The 8,636-nt window shown below is 38.8% G+C and overlaps 1 pseudogene; it reads right to left on the bottom strand.

Annotated features, from left to right (window-relative positions):
- Positions 1-1,513: 1,513 nt before the first annotated feature.
- LOC147620667 (uncharacterized) lies at positions 1,514-5,311 on the bottom strand (annotated as a pseudogene).
- Positions 5,312-8,636: the final 3,325 nt, after the last annotated feature.

Raw genomic sequence — 8,636 nt, 5'->3', positions numbered from 1 at the left:
AGGATTGGGTGGCTGACATCTTCACAAAGGCATTGTGTATAGAGAAGCTCCATAGGTTTAGGAGCTTACTCGAAGTAAAGAGTGTGCAGTTGAGCTCGAGGGAGAGTGTTGAGATGTCAAGCTCAACTAGTGTTGCGGACATTGATGACCCAGTACTTGGGTGATAGCTTCTGCACTTATGCCACACTGGGGGCATGGTTGGTGTGAGATTATGGTTGATATGCTACCAGTTATAATGGCAAGATGTATGATAGCCACTTTGGAGTACTAGAGTTATGGCATAGTTATAGCATTAGCTCATGTAGTCAAGTTCACACTATGGAGACTAACAATTATATGTTATTGTAGGAGAGTACTTTCCCTTATAGTATGCACTCTTGTCTTTTTAGTTCTATGGTAGAGAAGAGCAGCAGATAGAAGAAAATTCAGCCATCCATGTCTCTCTTATGTGTTGGTCTCTCTTGTGTGCGTATGTTTGCTTGCAAGGAACTCGATCTCTCCCTCTCCCCCCGCATTCTCTTTAGGTGAGAGTGACATTGTTGGCCTAAAAGTTGAATTTACAATGGTCTATAGATCCAAGGCCATTACAAATCAATCTAAATCATAGATGTGTAACATATATAAGACCCCAAAATTGTCTATCATAGATCTATAACACATATGAGACTCAAAAATTGTTTATAATAAAGTATCATTGGTGAATCTCTCTCTCTCTCTCTCTCTCTCTCTATATGTGTGTGTGTGTGTGTGTGTGTGTGTGTGTGTGCACGTGCTTGTGGGAGGTATATATATATGTGTGTGTGTGTGTGTGTGTGTGTGTGTGTGTGTGTGCACGTGCTTGTGGGAGGTATGTTAAAAAATATGTAAGGTAGCAACAAAATTTATTTTCTTGTATTGTTATATAAATTTTACATACATAAGGGGATTGTAAAATTAAAAAAGGGGAAAAATCATACTTTTATCATCTTTTATAAAAAATAAAAATAGTAAAATTAAAATTTGTTATCCTCTTTTATTTTAGAAAAAAATACCATTTGACGCTTCATTATGCCAAAATTCCCAATTCGATCTTAGTATTTTAAAGTAACCTTGTATTTTGTACAGGTACAAGAAAACTCATCACTTACAAGCACAACAACTCACCAGTGCCTTGTCCACCCACCAGTGCTGGCCCTGCCTCATCTACAGTCGCCTGTTCACATTGCTCTTGCTCAAAGTAAGGCAGATCTAATGATGATGGCGGGCATGGGATCTGGTGGTGATGGTGGTGGTGGTGGTAGGTCTCCATAACCAGATCTGACGAGCGGCATCTCGAGCCTCTAGGAAATGATTGTTCAGCTGAGATGCCCCCATCTGAAATCACGGTCTTGAGGCCAAACTCTTTCATCCCCGTCACACACACACACACACACACACACACACACACACACACACACACACAACCAGCGCTAGTCTTAATTGTTTGCTGCATCAACCCTGCATACAGTGTTGTCGATACATCAAGGAGAGGGGATTACACTTCTTTCTTACTAGCGCTGCTCTGCTTTGCTTTTCTGTGCTGCTGCTGCTTGTTTTGCTTCCAATAATTTGCCAAAAACAGCACAACAATGGCATGTTCTGAGAGTTTCATGTGTGTGTGTGTGTGCAGCTTTTTGCGAGGAGTGGACCAAATGGAGCTGCTTGAAGGGGCAAGATTTGATTCCATCAGTGTGCTAAGAGGAGTGGTGAAGGATCATGCTCTTGCACAGCATGTCGAGATACATGTTTTGAAGCCTTAAAACATTACTCTTAACTTTTCTTTGAGAGCTCGTCCTAAGATTACCCCTTTGGTTTCATAGTTCTATGATAAAAAATCATACTCATTCTGAGTTTAGTTTAGGTATCTTAGTTGTAAATATGGAATCCCAGCGTGACATAATGTTCCCAAGAAATCCAAGAAATTAGAGTATCTCCATGAAATCTTTAGCAACTTCAAGGATATTTTAATCAAAGTAAGTAAGACATTTGGGCAATTCATCAATTCCATCACAATATAATTATGACTTCTTCTATTGATGGATAGTTCAGTGATAAAGTTAATGAAGATAATTTCTATTTCTTATTCAAATCACTAAATGATTATATCTCACTAGGAGTTCTCTTTCATTCAACTCTTGCCTTTTGATAGTATAGGTACTCCTTTATTTACGCCACATATGTCTTCAACGATACACTCTCATAGGAGGTTATTCCACCCAAACACCTCTTGAGCTCCAATATGCTCCATAGATTCCTACCTAGCTAAGACTCCTAGCATAGTGGTAAACCTAACTCGGGATCCCACATGACCTCAAGCTATGTCATCCTTATTAATATGTGCAACTGGAACTTCCTTATAAGTCATCATGCATCAAAGTTTTAATTCTTGGAAAAAGTGTTTTTGAGACTACATACTAGAAATAAATCTTCATTTGTTGCGTTTTTGGCAAGATCAACATGAAATGTACACCCAATGTTTTAATCGTGGCATATAGTTGTCTCATTAGTGTAAGAAATCTTATACATTAGAAAATATATATTCTACAAACAAAAGTTTCATAGATGAAACAAACACATGCATTCAAGGAGTAAATAATTTTAAAAACCCTTGCTAGCTACAAGTTTTTATAATTAGATCCACTCTTCATGTAAAATATAGGGCAAATTACCAATTGGACCCTAAATGATGCCAAATTTCCTAATTTAACCCTAGTATTTACAAAATTCCCATTTTGATCCTACGAAATTGGCCTTAAATTTGGCCCAAATTTAATTTGGCCATATTTCTCATCACATAAGAATCATTTTGACCCTAAAATTTGCTATAATTCCCACATTGTCTCCCCCAAAACTAATGGCTCCCTAAATTATAGTAGAGATTTGCAAGAAACCAGAAGAAATAAATTGTAAAAAGACACATGATAAAGCATCTTAAATTGGCATTACAATACAATACAAAAGCCATGCACACCATATTGATAATTTGCTTGAAATAAAATAATGAAAATCACTCCTCTAAGCACAATCCTATAAATCATTTTAGAGTCTACTATGGGTGCTTTGCAAGTGTGAGAATTGTGGCCCATTTCAGACTCACACCTTGAGCATGTGAAGACATGTTTCTCTCTAAAGTGATCTTCAATGCGGATACGCTTTGCCTCTCGACATCCAAGAGGTCGTCGAGTTGCTGGAGGTAAACATGGTATCCACATCCCCATAGCTTCTAGATTCCATTGTGGTGATTGGGAAGATTGCCCTCTATATGTGTGACAATATGACTCTAATGAATAGCGAACATGTGCATAAGCTTGCACTTGTTCCCTCCTTGAATAAAGTGCAGCTACAACATGAGCACAAGGAATTCTTGAAGTCTGCCATTTGTTACATGTGCATGTTGTTTCTTGGACGTTCACCACTCAAGATCTCCTTTCAGTGTGGATCTCAAAGATATTCTAATAATTTGAAGGTAATCCATGGTAGTGGTGGTGGCGACCACATGTTGCAGCTTCTCGTAGCTTCTTCTCTACTTCAGGGACCAAAGTCCATGGTGTGGATGGCCCGACAAGTCCCCTTGATAGCTCACCTTCCTCCTTTGTGCTCCCCACAAACCAAGCAATGACCTTAGACCGAATAATATCAAGCATAAAGATGATAGGCTTATCTCTAGCCTCAAGCAACCAAGAGTCCAATGACTCAAAAATGTTAGAGGTGAGATGACAAAAACGTTGACCCTTAAAATGTGCGATGGCCCAATGGCTAGGAGATGCACCACCTAGCATGGAATTTGTAGCTAAATCGCTAATACCTTGCATTGCTACAATGGCTTCTTCATAAGCTTTTATTACATATTTTGCCTTCCAAAAAGAAGCTACAATGGCTTCTTCATAAGCTTCTAAACTGATTGCATATGCTGCCTTCTTCATACGCTTCTAAAGTGACTGCATATGCTGGCTTCCAAAAGAAGCTAACCAGCTCAATATTCTTGCACTTCTTCTTTATGTTTTCAACCATGTGCCTCATGTAGAAATCATGTTCCTTTCCAGGAAACACCAAGAAAATAGCTTGAAGAAGTCTTTTTTGTCGATTGGACACAAATGTTAAGTCACTTGGTTCTTGAAGACCTGTATATCAAGACGAATTTGGAGAAACCACACCCAATTGTCTTCATTCTCAACTCCAGCTATTCCAAAATCTATTGGAATGAGAGAACCCATTGCATCTATGCCAATTGCACAAAGAAATATACCAAGATATCTTCCAGTCAAGAAAGTGTCATCCAATCCAATCAATGGTCTGCAATGGTTAAATCCATTAGTGCATGGACCATATGTAAGGAACAATAAAACAACACGACCCTTCTTCTCCTGCACATTTGTTATTATCCCTAGATTAGCTTGTTGAAGTTTCTTATAATATCCTTAAATGAGAGTGTATGCTTTTGCATCATCTCCATGAATGTGAGCCATGGCATACTGCTTGGCCAACCAAGCCACCTCTTATGAGATCTCAACCCATGTATCAATTGGTTTGTAGTTGGGTTGATCCTTGAATTTCTCAAGATACTTCCCTCCTAGACATCTCGTGGAAGCCTCCTTATTCGTAAGTTGGGAGACACCACCACAATTGTTCTCCTCAATGTAGCTTTTGATCTCATAAGTTAGACCTCCATCAAACATGGAAGCATGCAATTTCCATGAGCATCCTTGCTCTCTTGCCCTACATTCCACGGTGTACATGCTAGTTAAAAACTTTAAAACATGTATCTCGACATGCTTTGCAAGAGCATGATCCTTCAACACTCCTCTTAGCACACTGATGGAATCAAATCTTTCTCCTTCAAGTAGCTCCATTTTCTCCACCTTGCAAAAAACTGCACACACATGAAACTCACAGAACATGCCATTATTGTTTTGACATTTTTGAAAAATTACTAGAAGCAAAATAATTAGCAGAAGCATAACAGAGCAAAGCTGAGTTCGAAAGCAAGAAATGTAATCCCCTGTCCTTTATGTGTCGACAACATTGTATGCAGCATCGATGCAAACAATTGAGACTAACACTGGTTGTGTGTATATGTGTCACGTGTGTGTGTGTGTGTAGGGTGTGACAGGGGGATGAAAGAGTTTGGCATGGAGACCTTGATTTCAAATGGGGGCATCTTAGTTGAACGATCAAATCTCAGAGGCTCGAGCCACTTGCCACATCTGGTTAAGGTGATCCGAGAGGCCTACCACCACATCTGGTTATGGCGATCCGAGAGGCCTACCACCACCTGCAGCACCACCAGTTCCATGCTCGCCATCATCATCAGATCTACCTTACCTTGAGCCAAAGTAGCAAGAGTAGTGGGAAAAGGAGGCTATAGATGAGGCGGGGCCAGCACTTGGCCGACAAGGCATAGGCGGCTATGTTGTTTTGCTGATGCTACAGCATCCTAGGTGAAGAGAGAAGAAACTGTGCTGGTGATGCTAGCACATCTTGGGCAGAGATAGAAACATCAGTGCTACTTATGCCAACGTACCCTCTCGAGGGGTTCACTATAGGTAAACCCCCTATATTATGTGCATTCAAGGCCTATTTTAAAAACCCCTTATCTGTGATTTTTTCACAAATAAAGCACACCCTTTTTCTATTCAACTTGTGAATACCCCCTTTAAATGGTACCCTTGTGTATGTAAAAAATGTGTAAAATAAGGATTTTAAAAATCTTTTTTGTTGAACCCAAGTGCTACGCTTTCATATTTATGAGTGACCCCCCTGATGAGCATACCCTGGGAAAAGATAGAAGCGACTTTGTTGGTGATGCCAGCACAACCACCTTTACAAAAAAGAAGGCAATGGTGGGTATGCAAAGATGTGCATCTTAGGCAGAGACTAGGCAGAGAGTCTGTTGCCTATTGTTGTTGTTGTTGATATGTGAGTGCAAAAACTTGCATAGAGAGAGAGGGCAACATATCTTGGTTAGAGAGAGAAAGTGGCTCTGCTTCTATAGATGCTAACGCAACCACTTGTAGACATGGAGAAAGATAGATAGATAGATAGAGAGAGAGAGAGAGAGAGAGAGAGAGAGAGAGAGAGAGGTTATTCGAATATGAAACTTCTTAGTGAGGAGTTTTCTTATACCTATATATAAATACAACGCTACTCTGGGAAATACAAGAATACTAGGGTCAAATTGGGAATTTTTGTTTAATGAAGGGTCAAATTGGTAATTTTTCCTACTCTTTGAAGGGGTCCTGTTCTTGTTTTTTTTTTTAATCTTCCTCTTTCTGAATTGAGAGATAGGAGTTTTTTTAAAAGAGTAGAGTAAGGATATGCAACATGAGAGCATGCACACATGTTCCCTTTTAATCCCCTTGCACCAATCTCTTTGCACATCATTACAGTCATCCAATATGCAACACATAGTTTCAAAATGTAATATAATGTGAATGGACCATTCTACATGATGTGTTATGCTGTGAGGTAGTGGATTGCAACAAAGGTCATTCTTAAATAGGCATTTAAGGTACCACCAAGGCTCTATTACAACTATCCAAAGTCATGCAGATACATCTTACCTTTGTATTCGGAAACTCTACCCCTCAGTGTTTGAGAAATATTGTTCAGTGAACCTCACATGAATCCTCCTCATCATGTGTTGAAGAGGAAAATACAATTTCAAACCAACATATTCTTCATGATGGTTTCATCCAATCACTACTATTTTTTGAGAAATTGGTATTTTTCCCCTCTTCTGAGGATGAGGCGGATTTTTCAAAAGCTGATTAGGTGATTCCAAAGCTAGATTCGCCAATCCTAACTTTAAATCATCTTTGATCCATACCACTACCATTACTTAGACCCTCGATCCAATTTCATAGATCGACTACTACCCGCTTCTAGATCATCAAGACTTTCATATTATCTACAGTCTAGATCATCCATTAGATATCCGGATCATTAATTGAAAAATCCCAGATTATCAATCCAACTAGATTTTTAGAAAGTAGAAAACCAAGAAAAGCTAAAAAAAACTTGCATAGTTACCATTTTTTGGTTAAAAATTTTGTAAAACACAAAAACATTATAAAAGGATCATAAAAACTCATAAAATACTTTGAAAATCATAAAATCCTTTTATAAAAAGAACCTCAGCAACAAGTGGTTCTAGCGCTAGATCAAGTACTTATGCATTTGTAATTAAGTCAAATTATTACAAAGTCATACTCTAACTCGACCTTTGAATACAAGACTTCATCTCATGCTCCGACATTAGGGAGTTATTATAGACCACATTAGGGAGTGATCATAGACCACATGTGGAGTTAACCTATGTAATTGCACCAGACACTCATTCAAAAGAAAACCAAGAGTCCTTCACAAGAAAGAGATGAGATCAATATTACAGGGTATAAAGCTAGTATAGCATGCATAAGTGAGAATGAAGCTGAGTATTCAAGGGTTAATCATCAAGAAGTGCTAAAAGAGCTCAAGCGAATTGCCAAATTGGAGAGGGGTGACCAATTAGCAAGAATGTTGGGAAAAAATTTCAAACTTAACTGGTAAGTAAAAGATATATGCTACATTGCGAATGGGCTATCATGAAGTTACAAATATTCCAATGTAAATTGACCATAATGGGGTGCTCTTGGAGTGAAGGTCACTTCCTGGAATGCCAAGACATAAACCAAAGATCCCAGACAAGCCAAAAGTTTTTATCATCGCTTTGTGCATGAGGGACACAAATTATATGCAAACCCAGAGGGAAATATGTATATAGATGAGACTTCTCTAGTGTATAAGTTTTTAGCATACCAACATGAACACACGGACCTCATAGAGTCCTCTAGCATTCAAGTTCTAACATGGAGCCAATTCAATGTCCAAATTTAATACATAGACTCTTTAAGTCAATTAAGGAGATATCTTCTAGTATAAGGATGCCCAAGGAAACCTCTTTAATGGCACTAGCACAAGGAGGGACATCGAGGGAAACCATGAGTTTCTAGATGCACCCCTAGTTAGTAGATGTTATCATTACGCCAGTGATCAAATAAAATATGTGAACGAGGATGCTAACACATGCAATCCAAGAATGATTGAGGAAAGGAGGGGGATGTAAAAGTCTAGGCATGGGCTACAAGTCTTCCCATCCAATTTAAAAGCCTTGAGCACAAGACTTTTAGGCCAAACATAGGGAGGACGTCTCTTGAGGAAATCACCACGGATGAGAGGAGAATTTTTTTTCTATTCCACAAGGGAAATGATCTATAGACTCAAAGCCAAAGTCAAACTTTCCTCCACAATACACCCAATATGGGAAGAAACATTAAGCTTCCTTCATGGCCTCGTAAAGTTGCCTTAAAGAGGACCTTTTAAGAGAAAAATAATCAAGGAAGCAGAAAGGGATCGTGTAGATCGCCCATAAAGAGAGAGAGAGAGAGAGCGAGAGCGAGAGAGAGAGAGAGAGAGAGAGAGAGAGAGAATACCATCCATATTTAGTTTCATATATGGAAAAGATACACCAATATTTTCCTATTTTAAAAATTATCTAGCAAGAAAAAATCATTGCTTGGTGCATAACATGTCATAATTTAGATAGTCCCCTCCATTTCAACTTTTGGTTCCATACTGGT

Source organism: Cibotium barometz, chromosome 31, assembly GCF_041138505.1.
Source record: "Cibotium barometz isolate CiBa-2024 chromosome 31, ASM4113850v1, whole genome shotgun sequence".
Lineage (NCBI taxonomy): Eukaryota > Viridiplantae > Streptophyta > Polypodiopsida > Cyatheales > Cibotiaceae > Cibotium > Cibotium barometz.
The sequence above is the reverse complement of the archived record's forward strand: the minus strand, read 5'-3'. Positions and strand labels throughout refer to the sequence as shown.